The following is a 17,239-nucleotide window of genomic DNA, read 5'->3' on the forward strand; positions in this document are numbered from 1 at the left end:
TTAAGGTGTTTTCAAGGGTAGGCCTGCCGAAAGAGCTCCTGACAGACCAAGGCACTAACCTGACGGCGAGGGTGATGACTGAGCTGTGCAAATTCCTACGAATCCGCAAGATCCGCACCTCCGTCTACCACCCCCAAACCGATGGCCTCGTCGAGAGGTTCAATAGGACATTGAAAGGTATGCTTAGGAAATTCGTACAGGAGGAACCCCGGGGGTGGGATAAGCTACTCCCTGCTCTGATGTTCGCCATCCGGGAGGTGCCACAGGCCTCGGTGGGTTACTCGCCGTTCGAACTGCTTTATGGGCGGAAGCCCCGGGGGGTCCTCGACTTAGTGAGGGAAGGGTGGGAAGCTCAGACTACCCCGGCCCTGGGGGTAGTCCACTACGTAACACAGCTCCAGCAGAGACTAGGCTCCCTGGCCGAATGGGCACGGGAGAACTTGCAGAGAGCCCAGGAAGGGCAGTGCCAGCAATATAATCAAAGAGCCCAGGTCCGAGAGTTCGCGCCAGGCGACCAGGTGTTGCTCCTCTTACCAGACAGAGAGTCCAAGTTGTTGGCACGCTGGCAGGGGCCCTTCAGGGTGTTAAGGAAGGTCGGGGAGGTGGATTATGAGATACAGCTGGATGGTCCGCGAAGGGCCACCCAGATCTACCATATTAACCTATTGAAGCGGTGGGTACCCCGGGAAGCCTTTCTGGTAGAAACACAGATGAAAGATGTGGAATTCGGACCATGGGGAGACCCGGAGGTGACGGTCAAGGAAGCCACGCTTGGGACCGAACTCACGGGACAACAACAACAGGAGCTCCGGGACCTACTAGAGAGGCACCGGGAGGTGCTGACGAGCAGACCGGGACGGACGCATCTGGCCCAGCATGAGATCGTCACCGAACCAGGGAAACGGGTATTGGACCAGGTGAGACCCCTCCCCCGTAAGATGTGGGACGTCGTAAAGAAGGAGCTGGGGGACATGCTGGACTGGGGGGTAATCGAGGAGTCGCACAGCGGCTGGCGGAGCTCGATTGTGCTGGTTCCCAAGGCAGAGGGGGCCCTCCGGTTTTGTATTGACTTCAGGAAGGTGAATGCGATCTCTCAGTTCGACGCATACCCTATGCCGCGCATCGATGAGCTGCTAGACCAGCTGGGGAAGGCCCGGTACCTCTCCACGATCGACTTGACAAAAGGCTACTGGCAGATCCCGCTGTCGCCAGCGGCCCGAGAAAAGACGGCCTTCTCAACCCCCTTCGGCCTTTACCAGTTCCGGACCATGCCGTTCGGCCTGCATGGGGCAGCCGCGACGTTCCAACGCCTCATGAACCGGGTCTTGAGAGAACACCAGCCCTACGCGGCCGCGTATATCGATGACATCATAGTATTCAGCGAGACGTGGGAGCAACACCTGGGACACGTGACCGCAGTCCTGGAGGCCTTGAGACAAGCTGGCCTCACCGCCAATCCCAAGAAATGCCAGTTCGGGAAGAAGGAGGGGCCTGCTTTACCCTGGTAACGGACCACGCCCCTCTGAAATGGCTCAATACCATGAAGGATACCAACCCAAGAATACTCCGGTGGTACCTAAGTCTGCAGCCATACAAGTTCGAAATCGTGCATCGACCGGGGAGTGCCCACCAGAACGCGGACTGCCTATCGAGAAGGTCGGAGGGAGCCGCAGGGGAGGGGGAGAGTATAAGTAACGAAACGAGGGGGGAGTGGTGTGACGGGGCACTCGCGCCCCGCACTGAGAGCGCGCCGGGAGGCGCCGGGCGGCGCGACGGGGCACTCGCGCCCCGCACTGAGAACGCGCCGGGAGGCGCCGGGCGGCCACACCGGGGGGCGGGGAACGCAGCCCAGCCCTCCGCGGCGGGCTGCAGTATTACGCCGGCAGTCGGTGCAGGGGGCGTAGGGAGGCAGCTGGCGCCGGCTGGCAGGGCCCGAGAGGGAGGGGCTGGCGAGGCGCAGGGGGATGATGTCACGGGGGAAGGGTGGCTGGGAGGCGTCGCAGGGGAAGTGACGTGGAGGGGGAATGGAGCCGGCGGGGGATTTAAACCCGGGGCCGGCATGGTGCAGGGGAGCGCGGCGGACCGAGCTGGAGGAGGGGAGAAGGAAGGAGAGGTGAGGCCAGCGGGGTCAAGGGAGACGGGCCGGGAGGCCTGGTGGAGTAGGAAGCGGCCCAGGGCGGGGTCGTGGAGCCCGTGAGCGGGTGTGTTTTGGGGCGTTCCCCCATCCGCGAGGGAGGGACCACGGGTCCCTGCCTTTAGGGCCCTGGGCCGGGGTTCGGAGAGGGGGCGGGCCCGAACCCCCCTACTCTGCCAGCAGGCCGACCCGGCTCGGGTGTCACGCGAATGTGCGTAATAAAAGGGCCACCGGCCTTAGTGGTGACTGCTTAGGCTGGTCCCTCTGTACCACAATTAGCGCATAGTGGACGCTGAGGGTCGAACCAGTTTACAACTCTAACATGTGCTGGGGGAGCAATACAGACGTGCACAGAAAATCCAGGAAATTTTTGGAGACTGTTGGGGACAAATTCCTGGTGCAATTGCTGGAGGAACCAAATAGAAGTCATGTTCCTCTTGACTTTCTGCTCACAAACAGAGAAGAATTGTTTGGGAAAGCAGAAAAAGGTAGCAACCTGGGCAGTAGTGGTCATGAGATGGTCAAGTTCAGGATTCTGAAAAAAGAAAGAAGAGCAGCAGAATATGACCCTTGAACTTGAGGAAAGCAGACTTTGACTTCCTCAGAGAACTATGAGCAGGATCCCCTGGGAGGGTACTATGAGATGGAAAGGAGTCCAAAAGAGCTGGCTGTATTTTAAAGAAACCTTTTGCAAGGGCATAAGATCAAACCATCCCAATATGCAGAAAGAATAGCAAATGTGGCAGACAACCAGCTTGGCTTAACAGAGAATATTCAGTGATCTTAAACACACAAAGGAAGCTTACAAGAAGAGAAAACTTGGACAGAGGACTAGGGAGCATGATAAAAACATAGCTCGAGCATGCAGGAGTGTAATTAGGAAGGTCAAAGCAAAACTGGAGTTGCAGCTAGCAAGGGATGTGAAAGACAACAGAAGGGTTTCCACAGGTATCTTAGCAACAGGAAGAAGGTCACAGAACATGTGGGACCCTTACTGAATGGGGAAGGCAACATAGTAACAGATGATGTGGAAAAATCTAAGTACTCTATGCTTTTTTGCCTCAATCTTCAAGGAGAAGGTCAACTCCATACTTCTGCACTATATAGAGAGGAGGTGGGAAGCCCTCAGTGGTGAAAGAAAGACTATTTAGAAAAGCTGAACATGCGTAAGTCCATGGAGTCAGATCTAATGCATCTGAGGGCGGTGAGAGAATTGGCTGATGTGATTGCAGAGCCATTGGCCATTATATTTGAAAATTCAAGGCAAATGTGGGAGGTCCTGGAAAATTGGAAAAAGGCAAATATATTTCTCATCTTTAAAAAACGGAAGGGAAATCCGGGGAACTACAGATGGGTCAGCCTCACCTCAGTCTCTGGAAAAAAATCATGGAACAGGTTGTCAAGGAATCCATTTTGAAACACTTAGAGGAGAGGAAGGTGATCAGGAATGGTCAATATGGATTCACCAAGGGCAAGTCATGCGTGACCAACCTAATTGCTTTCTATGATGAGATAACTGGCTCTGTATATGTAGGGAAATCTGTGGATGTGATGTACCTTGCCTTTAGCAAAGTTTCTGGTAGGTTCTCTCACAGTTTTCTTGCCAGCAGGTTAAAGAAGAATGGCTTGAATTAATGGATTATAAGGAGGATCAAAAGCTGACTATATCGTCAGGCTCAACAGGTTGTGATGAACAACTCAATATCTAGTTGGCAGCTGGTATTAAGCTGAGTGCCCCAGGGGTCAGTCCTAAGGCAGGTTTTGTACAATTTCTTCCTTAATGAGCTGGATGATATGATGGATTGCACCCTTAGCAAGTTTGTGGCTTACACTAATATGGGGAGAGAGGTAGATACACTAAATGGTAGGCATGATTTAGAGTGACCTAGACAAATTGGAGGATTGGGCCAAAAGAAATCTGATAAGGTTCAACAAGGACAAGTGCAGATTCCTGCACTTGGGATGGAAGAATCCCATGCTCTGCTACAAGCTGGGGACTGACAGGCTAAGTGGCAGTTCTGCAGAAAAGTACCTGGGGATTACAGTGGATGAGAAGTTGGATACAAGTCAACAATTGTCCTTGTTGCCAAGAAGGCTAATGGCATATTGGACTTCGTTATGCCATTGCCAGCAGATCAAGGGAAGTGATTATTCCCCTCTATTTGGCATGGTGAGGTCATATCTGGAGTACTGCATCCAATTCTGGGGGCCCCATTTCAGAAAGGATATGACCAAATTGGAGAGAGTCCAACCCCCTGCTCAATGAAGGGAAAAAAAAAAAGATTAGAGTGCTGGAGTTAATGATTTATGAAGAGAGGCTGAGGGAACTGAGCTTATTTAGTCTTCAAAAGAGAAGAGTGGATTTGATACCATCCTTCAACTACCTGAAGGTGGGGTGCGGTTCCAAAGAGGATGAAGCTAGGCTATTCATAGTGGTGGGGCTGATGACAGAACAAGAAGCAATGGTCTCAAGTTGCAGTGGGGGAAGTTTAGGTTGGATATTAGGCAAACCTATTTCACTAGGAGGGTGGTGAAGCACTGGAATAGGTTCCTTAGGGAGGTGGTGAAATATCCATCCATATATGTTATTAAGGCTAGGCTTGATAAAGCTTTGGCTGGGATGATTAAGTTGGATTGGTCATGCTTTGAGCAGGAGGTTGGATTAGATAATATCCTCGGGTCTCTTCAAACCCTAATCTTCTATGCTTCTATGATACTGTGATCTGCTGTGCCCAAAACAAAATTTAGTGTGTATTTTAAACACACTACTTCTCATAATTTCTCATAGTTTAAGAGTAGTACCTTGCTGTTATTGCAATAGGGCTACTGCTTTTTTAAAAAAGTTAAGGCATGCAAGGTTATTCAACATATTCTCCCCAATTAAAAAAATGACTAAAAGAATAGATGAAGGAAAGATTCTAAATCTAATTTCTCACCCATTTTGAATACATCTTTCATTTCTTAAAGGCTATACAATCCAGTTGAACATTACTTCCCATTTCTGTTTCCAGAAACAATGTTGCCCTTTCAACAGCAGTTTGTCCTAATAGGTGCTCTCAATTCACTCGCTTTTATGAAAAGAACTTGGACTATTAGATAGTTTCCAGGTTTGCTTTTATATTAGAAAGTGTAATGAAGAGGAGCTAAACGGTCATTTTGGAGAAGGGGGCGACCAAAACTGTCACTTTCTCTCCAGATCTTCAATTTTGTTTGTCACCCTTATGTACAAACCTTTTCACTTCCCAAGAGGGTATTTGTCTGCATTAACCACTCCCTCTCCTACCCCCTCAACAATCACATTCGCTGAACATAATAGATGGAGTAATTTATTGTATAAGTGATAGCTATGCATTACTGGGAGTCAGTCCACAGCCATGACATCTTAATCTCTTGACAATTAAAATGGTGTTTTGGGTTCAGGTAAATTGTTCATATTGTAAGGTGGAAAGATGCTTTGGCTATTGTCAGAGAGTGTCATTCAGAAAGATAGTACGCTGGCTGGGATGGCTCACAACTGAGTTCCACTCACAAGTCAGACTGTTAGAAAACAAGGGGAGACCTCCCCAACTGGTGGTATATTCTGAAATTAGATTTCACCAAACCAGTAACAAATGTGAACTCTGGGATCACTATATTAGCCTTATTATAGAGTCATGGACAGTGTCCTTAGGCTCTCCAGACTACTTTACACCCATATAACTGAATTTAGTGACTGGTCACTATACCAAATATCACTTCACATCACTCCCAAGTATCAGTGGTTTATCCCAGGTCAATGGATATTCTTGATCTCACACCAAGGACAATGCTGGCAGCCAATTTCTGTAGCAAATTAACTAAAGGTTAGAAAATGAAATGTGCTATTGAAAGATTAAAATGGGTAAAATACTCTAACAGGTGAGTCAAAGTTTGTAAGTCAAAAATGCTAACTGAGATGTAGTAATCTGACAGTCTCCAACAGTCTTTCAGGGTTACCCAAAATAATTTTGGGGATCTTTGTTTTGCATCTGGAATACTCCCTGTGAGTCTCCAAATTGTTCAGAGATGAAGGAGCTTTTCTGGAATCCATCTTTTATTTCTTCTTCACACAAAATGTTAGCTGACCTATGCAGGCCTTTATTTGCTGGCTATGTGTGAAGAATATAGATGGAGTCTGTGAATTCTCATTGTGAACTCAGTGATCCTTGTTTTGAACCTTAGCAACCATCTTCATTTCCTCCCTTGCACAACATGTCTACTGGTATGTCTACACTACCCTCCTAGTTCGAACTAGGAGGGTAATGTAGGCATACCGCACTTGCAAATGAAGCCCGGGATTTGAATTTCCCATGCTTCATTTGCATAAGCGGGGCTCCGCCATTTTTAAATCCCCGCTTGTTCGAACCCTGTGCCGCGCGGCTACACGCGGCACGAACTAGGTAGTTCGAACTAGGCTTCCTAGTTCGAACTACCGTTACTCCTCATTCCACGAGGAGTAACGGTAGTTCGAACTAGGAAGCCTAGTTCGAACTACCTAGTTCGTGCCGCGTGTAGCGCGCGGCACAGGGTTCGAACAAACGGGGATTTAAAAATGGCGGAGTCCCGCTTATGCAAATGAAGCCCGGGAAATTCAAATCCCAGGCTTCATTTGCAAGTGCGGTATGCCTACATTACCCCACTAGTTCGAACTAGCGGGGTAGTGTAGACATACCCTACAACACCTTTCTATCTAAGTCTGGGGTCTCATGTTTGCCATATTTCTTGATATAATTTTTTGTACTAAAAATGGACTCATCTTCATGATGAAGGATTCCCTTTCATCCATCCCATGTTGTATACAGTAGCCCATACCTCCTGTGGGTCTGCTGTGCCTGTGTCCAAATTATTAAAATGGTGCTTCCATAGCAACTGGGCTTTCAGTTAACACAGAAGAGGCGCAAAGGTCAGCTACCCAGTGGTTTCCAGTATTATGATCAATGATCTCACTAAAGACAGCAAACCAAGTATAGATAAAATACATGAAAAAGCTGATGCAGAAAGGGTATTTTCAGGGGTATGGGTTGGCATGAAGTTGATGAAAAGGTGTTTTATATTTTGGGCAGTGGGGATGGCTTTTGAAGGAGTGTTAAACCTTATTTATGATTATTTTCCCCCTTATTAGTATCTTTTAATATTCACTCCTGCATCTAGAGCATTGGAGAGGTTCTTTTTAAGGAAAAAAAAGAAAGAAAAAAACCCTACCTATCCTCCTCATTGCTTTCCATCCTCCTCCTTGTTGTTTATTCCTCTGTGTGCATATCTATCTTCCTTGTTAGGAGTGGTGCTAAAGGCTAACAAAGGAGAAACTAGGTGTTACTCAAGGCAGCCAGATGAATTAATAGATTAGGTCATCTGAAACTCCAACTTCTCATTTTGTTTCTTAACCTAACTCTGGTCACTGATTGTTTTGTTTTTCTTCCTTGTACCAAGACAAGTTTGTTGCATCAGTGCCTGCCTAACTATAAAGCTTCATTGGTGTCTGTACCAGTCTGTCTGCTTTTTTGTGTTCATGAAAACATGGCAAATGCCAAGAACAATGCCAATTAATCCTTGGCTAATGATCAACGGTAGCAGCAGGGCATCACAACTGAACTTACGCAGCAGATTTTGCTCCTCTTGCTCTGGGCTGTGCAGTCCTTTTGTGCTTGGCAGTCTGATCCCTCCACCCTTGATGAGCACTAGGAAATCTGGTTCAGTGCTTTCGATAGCCTTGTACAGACTAAAATGAATGTTTCCAATTCACCATATGATTCAGCTGTATGAGTTATAACCTAACTTTCTGCAACATCCAGACAAATGCTATACAAACAAAAGCTGTTTTTCACCCCTTTGGAGCAGTGAATAGCATTTTGTGAACGGAAAGTTTAAAATGCATAGTCTTCCAAGAAGCACAACCACAAAGTAATTTATTTCTGCTGCAACTATTTTTGGAAATAGAGCCCTTCTCATTGACATTCCTCATGCTAATGTTCTTTAAATACCAGGTTTATGTATTGCCACTGGCTCCTTCTCTTAATTAAACTTTCAGAGTTTCTGGACAAAGTCCTACACTTCTCTTACTGCTTGAGTTGCATGTATTCTTGTCTCTGACATTTGTAGCATCATTGCACCAGTCTGTTTATTCCATCACATGATCATTTTAGTGTTGTTTGAAACACTATTTTGGAGCCAGACATAATCACATTATATAGTTCCTCACCTTATTAACTGACAGAGAACTGTTCCCCATTAGACAATTGATCCTGGGCAGATGAAGCCATTAAAAACAGTACTAATTAGCCGAAGAAAGGAGACAGTACTACAGGCTGCATCACTTCCTTTCATGCACAGGGAAGTTCATGTTCCAGACAAATAATAATTGATATGTAGTCTTCCTTAATTGTGGTTCTTAACAGCCAGTATTATAATGACAGGCTGATGTTCTTTGTCTAGCCTGTTATATGCTTATTTTTAAACCCAAGAACCACTGTGTAACATTTTAAGTTTAACTTGCATTTCATAGAATGCTCTTATAATGTCACTGTAATCGGAGTTGGGTAACTAACCTTAAGAGTTACATGTTGTACGTCTCCAGGTGTCAGCTGTTTGTCTTGGAAGACTGGGTGCCCATAATTATGTGGAATTATGGTGTGATACCTTAGAATAAGAAAACATACTGGTTGAATGGGAATCCAAAAACCACTGCATTAGATCCATAAGCAGAAATGTTAGGCATCACATTGAAATTCAGTATACTAAATGTAGCCTATAGGGTTAGGAAACCATATTCTTTAAACAGAAGCATACTTTGATTTCTTTCTTACTTTGATTTCTATTTTATATATGTATACACATTTGTATATACTACTCTATAACAGGCACTTGGGAGATTGTAATTTCCTACTTCCCTTCATAACTCTCCACATTATTCCCTTCTTGGGATGAAAATTTTCATGCTGAAGGTGATTTAAAAAAAATCTTCAGTTGTCCTAGAATTAAACAAGACACATGCATGCATGTGTGTGTAGTATATATTTTACAGTAAAAAAAACCAACCTTTTTTTAGACAGGACTATAGCAAAACAACTGGAATTTGAAACCTATCATAGACCTTGTCCTTGCTGATGACTAATGTCTTTGTTAGATTTGATTACAACCTACATATTGAGCTTCATTCCCCCTTCTATTAAAAAATCTCAAAAATTCAATGAAAAATATCATTAATAAAACATTGAATTTGAGAGACTGAGGGTATGTCTACACTAGCCCCCTAGTTTGAAGTAGGAAGGCTAATGTAGGCATTTGAAGTTGCAAATCAAGCCCGGGATTTAAATATCCCACGCTTGATTTGCATCTTCCCGGCCGGTTGCCATTTTTGAAATTTACAAGTCCGGACTAACTGCCCGCATCAATACGCACCAGGGACCCGGTATTTCAAATTAAAGCCCCTAAATCGAACTACCTGTTAAACCTCCTTACAGGTGGCCTGGTCCCACTGAATTCAAGGGTTGAAATCCTGGTCACATTAAAGTCAAAAGCAAAACTCCTATTGATTCCAATAAGACCAGGATTCCACCTAAAGACTTTACATTCTTTGTGACTCACATTTTTTCCATGCATTACATTTTTTTGCCACTCTACATACAAGCAACATGCTGACATTTCTCTGGGTGTCTTAACTTTTGCATTTCCTGACTTTTGTGCGTGGTTGGTTTTTTTTTAGCTTAGTTTTGTTTTTTAAGCCAAATACTACTCTTTATAATCATGCAAAATCATTACAGATTCAATGAGATTCTTGTATGAGTAAGGTAAGCAGGATTTGCCCATTCAATTAAGCAAATTTATCACAATATTACCTATGGTCCGTGGACCTAATCCAAAGCCCACTGAGGTCATTAGAAAGGCTCATAAACTTCTGTGGATTTTGGATCAAGACCATATATATTGCTTTAGCACAGTGCATAATGTACAGAGGAGGAAATCATCAGGAATCCCCCCCCCCCAAAAGTGAGCCAATTACATAAGATAGAGTCCGTCTGCACAGCTAGTCAGAATCCAAGGGGAGGGAGGCCTCAAGGGCCCTGTTGTCTACTAACATTGCAGTCATTGCTCTTATGTTCTGTGGAGGGGAGAAATTGCAACAGAGGTTTACCTTTATATTTTCCCCTTCTGCACACTTTTGTATAGTAGCTGGACATACAAGACAAAGAATTTTGTGAGGTACATGTGCACGTGTGCATGCATACAATAGACATACTTCAAGCTCCTTCCATTTAGACACCAGAGACTGATTCAAAGCTCATTGAAAATTCCCACCTCCTCTGAAAAGCTTCACATTTGGCCTTTAGAAAGAGCCTCTGTCTTTAAAATGGAGAAATAGGACAATAAATGGTAACGGTGTCCACTTTGTATATATATTTAACATATATTTGTTTTGTGATAAGCTGAGTGTTGTATTAGAATAGTGTAAGGAGTCTTCTTTTACTTACACTTGATTTTTTTTAACTATTCAAATTAAGCCAAACAATATAACAAACTGTATCTGGCTTATAGCAGTTCACAAGTTTTACCTGACTAGTATAAACTCCACAAAGGTCAAAGCACAGAGACCTTCTGATCCAGAGAAATGGAAGATAATTGGAATCTCTGCTGATGTATGTTCAAATTAGGAAATTCTGCTGGCTATTAATGAAACAGGAAATTTAGTGTCAAATATCAGCATTCAGCAATTCTGCAGAACTAATGAGTTAAGCTGTTAAAACATGAAGGCCCGTGTTTACCAATGGAGGAAAAGAGAAGAAAGGGAAGATAACTGCAGCATAGGGAGAAAGGTAACGCCGTTGCCATGAGGAGTGCTCACCTATATTAATGTTAGATTGCCATGAGCAGATGTTGCAGTGCTGGACACAGTTTTAGGAATCATTATACAGATTAATAAAGTATAGTAAGAATATTTGAATGTAAGAGATATAGGAAATCACAGCTCTGTATCTAAAATGCTAGTACAATAATTTTTACCAGGCAAGAAATATAATAAATCGTGCTTAAAACAACCAAGCAAAAAGGTAGCAAAAAATTGTTACCTAGTATACTACATGGGGTTTAACCATCACATACAATTGCTGGATCAAGGCATGAGATCAAGGGAGCGACTATGATTTATGTCAGCAAAGAAGCTGGCCCATTGTCTCCTATGATAAGGCTTGTCTATTAGAAGACGTCTTGGTATAGCTTTTGCTGTCTTTTTTCCTTCCCTTCATCTTTATGTTAAGACCGAAGTTAACAATGGTGAGGAAAGAACTTGAAGAACTTTTTGTTTTGACAAAAATACCTTGGAACTTAAAAAAAAAAAATACAAATAAAAAAAATGGAGAAATGACTCCTCAGAATGCAATTAAACTGTTTTCCCAATGACAAGTCACAAAAACCACATGCTTGTATGTAATACACAGTCCCACTGTCTGACTATAACTTTTAGATTTAGTTAGATGAAATTAATTGGTTTTGACTTTCTACACCAGATGTGCTCTCTTAGGGTACATCTACACTTGCTCCCTAGTTCGAGTTAGGGTTGCAAATGTAGGCGACTGCAATTGCTAATGAAGCAGGGATTTAAATGTCCCATGCTTCATTAGCATGATCTTGCCAGCACGTTACTCCGCTCAACAGCTAATTCGAACCAGGAAGTGCATGCTGGGATGCGTTAGTTCGACCCAAACCCCTTGGTTCAAACTAATGTTACTCATTTTTTGAAGAACAGCGGAGAGTAGTAAATGAGGAGTAACATTAGTTTGAACCAAGGAGTTTGGTTTGAACTAATGTGTCTGGCACACACTTCCTGGTTCGAATCAGTTGTTGAGCGGAGTAACGTGCCGGCGAGATCATGCTAACGAAACACAGGATATTTAAATCCCCACTTCATTAGAAATTTCGGTAGCCTACATTTGCATCCCTAGCTCGAACTAGGTAGCAAGTATAGATGTATCCATACTCGCCACTGTTCTTTGCTGTGTGACTTGATGCTCTGAAACCCTCCATTGTATGACTCACTCTTTTCCCAAGTAAACTAACTGAAATCAATGAAAAAGCTCCTATTTATATTTTAAATGAACATTGGATCAAGCACTTTCATTCTCTAGGTGCTGTTGTTGCCAGGATGGCTATCAGCCCAGTTTGAATCCTCTAGCACACTTTTCTTTCCAACTTACAGGAGCTCATTTCTCTCAGCTGTCATTCAAATAGTCTCACGAGGGGAACAAATAAATGTACACCATGAAATGTAGCACAATGACATAATGAATGAGGTACAGTAAATGCCCCTAGCATAAAACAATTATGTACCCGCTGTTGTCAAAAACACTTAACTTTCCCTTTGTTGAAAGGGAAACAGCTATCGATTATTCACTGAGACACTGAAACTTTTTTTTAGTTGCTGCCAATTAATTCTTCCCTGAACACCCCTAGATATTTAGCTGAGAACAGAAATGTATATGCAGAGATTTTGCTTATTTCAGGGGATAATCTAAACGAATGTCCAAATTAAAAAATATATATGAGAGCGAGTAAAACCTATTGATGCAGAGCCCTAGTGAAGTCAATTAGTCTCTGAGTGGGTGTGGTAGTTCATTTGCACATAAAACCCTGAAGGACTGGGGCCAAAATCTGGCATTCTTTCCCTTTGCTTTCAAAAGAAAAGATCATGTGTTCTTCACTGGAGTAATTCAGAAGACTCATAAGGTGTTTAATTTAGTTAAGAAATGGAATGGAGTTCATTTCAGGTTTGACAATACTTCAGTTTGTATCTAAAGATAGGCCAAATAAGCATGACAACTTGACCAGCACCTAGTGTAGAATCTATACAATAGCATCATGATGCAAAAGCATAAAAACTCTGGTTTTCTGCTTCTGCTGAAGGAGAAAGATGGCAAAAGCATAAAAATACAGCTTCTATATTCCACTGCACTCAAAGAGCCTGGACTTCAGAAAGAGGCATGTCTATTTAAATGTGTAGATTCAAAGGTTATTAGGAATGAACGGACCATTATGAATATCTAATCTGACCTAAATAATGTAGTCCAAAGAATTTCATAAATGACTCTCACATTAAGCCTAATACTTCCTGCTGAACTGGAATATATCTTTTAGAAAAACATCCAGTCTTGATTTAAATGCTCCCAACTTTACCTGTGCCCTGAAAGCCCCTTAGCAGAGCTATTACCCAGATGCTCTTCTTAGACCAGATATGTGGAACAGAGGGTATGTCTACACTACAAAGTTAGTTCGAACTAACGGACGTTAGTTCGAACTAACTTTAATAGGCGCTACACTAGCGCTCCGCTAGTTCGAATTTGAATCGAACTAGCGGAGCGCTTAGTTCGAACTAGGAAAACCTCATTTTACGAGGACTAACGCCTAGTTCGAACTAGCTAGTTCGAACTAAGGGCTGTGTAGCCCTTTAGTTCGAACTAGTGGGAGGCTAGCCCTCCCCAGGTTTCCCTGGTGGCCACTCTGGCCAACACCAGGGAAACTCTATGCCCCCCTCCCGGCCCCGGACCCCTTAAAGGGGCACGGGCTGGCTACGGTGCCCGTGCCAGGTGCAAGCCTGCCAGCACCCAGCTAGCAGACCCTGCACCTGGCACGGCACAGAGCCACCCACCCGATGCCCCCCAGCCCACCCCCTCTTGCCGGGACCAGGCTGGCGGCTCCCGGGAGCTTGCCCTGGACCGCAAGAGGCGGGCACCTTCCTGGGCTAGTGCGGACATCGTGGACCTCGTCCACGATCTCCTCACTAGGCACAGGAAAGTGGCCGTCTAGGGCAGGAGAGCTGCCAGCCTGGCCACCCAGGACCAGGTGTGCATGAAAATCAAGGGGGTCCACTGAGACCCCCGACCCTGAGCCCTGAGCTTACAATGGCCGTCCTGGGTCAGACCAAAGGTCCATCTAGCCCAGTAGCCTGTCTGCCAACAGCGGCCAACCCTAGGGACCCTGGAGGGGATGGACCGAAGACAATGACCAAGCCATTTGTCTCGTGCCATCCCTCTCCAGCCTTCCACAAACTTTGGGCAGGGACACCACTCCTACCCTCTGGCTAATAGGACTCCATGGACCCAACCTCCATCACTTGATCTCACTTCCCTTTAAACTCTGTTCTAGTTCTAGCCTTCACAGCCTCCTGCAGCAAGGAGTTCCACAGGTTAACTATTTGCTTTGGGAAGAAGAACAACTTTCTCTTACTAGTTTCAAGCCTGCTACCCATTCCTTTCCTTTGGTGTCCTCTAGTCCTTCTTTATGGGAACTAATGAAGAGCTTTTCTGTATGCACCCTCTCCACCCAACTCCTGCTTTTAGAGCCCTCTATCCTGTCCCCCCTCCGTCTCCTCTTTTCTAAGCTGAGAAGTCCCAGTCTCTGTAGCCTCTCTTCATATGGGACCTGTTCCCAACCCCTGATCATGTTAGTTGCCCTCCCCTCTCCCAGCCTTTCTCTTCCCCTCTCCCACCTCCTTTTCCCAGTCTCCCCCAGTTTTTTTTCAATAAAGACAGAGTCAATGTTGGAAGAAACGTTATCTTTATTTTGTACATCAATAAGAAGGGGGGCTAAGGAAGGGTAAGTGGAAGGAGGTGAGGGAGGAATGGGGTACGAGCCCCCGATGGGGAGGACTGGGCTGGCTCTGCGGGCTTCTGGGGGTGGAAGCTCTCCTGCAGCCCCCCAATTACTCCCTCTCCGCAGATGGCAGCCTGCGGCAAGTGCAGCCGGGCTGATGGCCGAGTGGTGTGATGTGCCCAGTGTGGGCACTCAGGGCACTCCAAGCCAGAACTTCTTTGCAAGCGGGGCACCCCTTAGAACTGTGTGTCCGGGGTGGGGGTCGGGACCCTTTAAGCGCAGCCCTCGGCTAGCCTGAGACAGCATCTCCATGCTCTAAGTCCTCCTTTTATGCCCTGCCGGCACTGCTTCCGGCCATCCTTAAGCCCTGTTCAGAGTCCACTCAATGTGGACTTACTAGTTCGAACTAGCAAAACGCTAGTTCGAACTAGTTTTTAGTTCTAGATGCGTTAGTTCGAACTAGCTTAGTTCGAATTAACTAATTCGAACTAAGTTAGTTCGAACTAGCGCTGTAGTGTAGACGTACCCAGAATGAGCAAATCCACATAAAATTGTAGTGGGACTAGAATGAAGAGATAAATGTTGTACTGGCTCTCATAGTTCTCATTTCCCCCCCTTAAGTCCCACCTTTTGGAGTCATATAATCACATGATATTCTCAATTTTCATTTAAAAAAGGAAAATACTGTATTAAATTTTATATGGGACCAAATGCTGTTGCACATAATGTACTTAAAGGGTACGTCTAGACTACAAGCCTCTTTCGAAAGAGAGCATCTAGACTGCAACCACGATGCTCTCTTTTAAAAAAGCACAGTTTGCATTCAAAAACGCCTTTTTTTGAAAGAGCACTTTCTAAAAAAGGTATTCTTCCTCATAAAATTCGTAAAATTTAATTTTGAAAGAACGTAGTGGCAGTCTAGACGCAGGGGAAGTTTTTTTTTCAAAAAAAGGCCACTTTAAAAAAAACAAAACCCTGTAGTCTTCTAGACACACCCTATATCTCTATAAAAATGCCATGCAATTGAGGAACCAAATCCTGAGCCTATTGACTGACCTGTCTATGTAGACAGGTATTGTCCAGGATGGAACAATATGGGGAGGAATATCAAATGTGGACCTAAAGTCCATTCCATATGGCATTTGCTCTGATTATATATATTTCTGGGGGAAAAGTTAACTTTTACCACACAGAGAACAGATCTATGCTTTACTGAGGATAGGTCAGTATATCTCTGTTCACTATGCAGCACACTTAAGAAGTAAATGAAAAATTAAAATATGAAAACAACAGAATAGAAAGTAATGTATCAGTGTCAGACTTGGAATAGTGTGTTTTCAAGTCCTTGATTCCCAAAAAAGATAGAGCAAAAATAGAAATGGTTCTATTAGTACATAGTACAAGGGGAAATTCAATGAAGTTGAAAAGTAACACATTTACAAGTGATGAGATGTATATTTTTAAGGCAATCTGTGGGCTGTCACATGCTGTCATTGAGACCAAGAACTTAGCAGGATTCAGAAAAGAATTAGATACTTATGAAGATAATGAGACCATCCAGCTGTATGAGATGGGACAAAAAGTCTGCTTGCAAAGCATTGATATAAACCCTCATATTTTAAAATTATAGCCAACCATGGACAGACAGTATTTCTTGCATTTTCTTTGAATCATCAGGTACTAAACTCTGTCAGAGACAGAATACTAGAGTCGATGGACTAATTGTCTGATCTGGTATGACAATTCCTATCTTTCCAGCTAATGGAGCTGCATGATGGATGGATTCATTGCCTGTGCCATCAGCATATCCCTGCTGCAGTAGACAGGATTCCGATGGACCTTTTCTCCATGGGTTACCTAGGGAAGTGGTGGAATCTCCATCCCTAGAGGTTTTTATGTCCCAGCTTGACAAAGCCCTGGCTGGGATGATTTAGTTGGGATTGGTCCTGCTTTGGGAAGGGGCTGGACTCAATGACTTCCTGAGGTCTCTTCCAGCCCTATGATTCTATGAAGCAAGGAATTCACCATACATTTAATGAGTTAAATGTTGACTCAACAAAAGTCAATTGCAAACCTGCCAATTAATTCAGTGGGGTCAGGATTTCACAGAGTGTCTCCATTTAATTTAAGCCTACATGGATGGAAGGCAGGACTCTTCCCTTCATGTAAAAAACAGGACCGGAGTCCATCATTTATTTTTTGCCTCCAGACTGAGATTTTAATAAAAATGCATATAGCCTTAGTTCAGATTTGAATGCCTTAGCCAGTTCATAGATGAAAACTATTTGTATCTGAGCCTGTTTTGTTCTTATACACGTGGTTTGTTCTAGTGACTCGTGACATTAACCATTGAGATACAGATTGAAAATTATAGCCAATCACCAAAAGATTTGGGAACAAAACAACAAAGAATAAAAACCCATCTGCATAAAATGTTAATAGTGCTTTGCTTGCAATCACTTTCATTTGTCTAAATGTAAGTGATTATGAGTATAAATCACACACAAA

Source organism: Pelodiscus sinensis, chromosome 2 (genome assembly GCF_049634645.1).
Source record: "Pelodiscus sinensis isolate JC-2024 chromosome 2, ASM4963464v1, whole genome shotgun sequence".
NCBI lineage: Eukaryota > Metazoa > Chordata > Testudines > Trionychidae > Pelodiscus > Pelodiscus sinensis.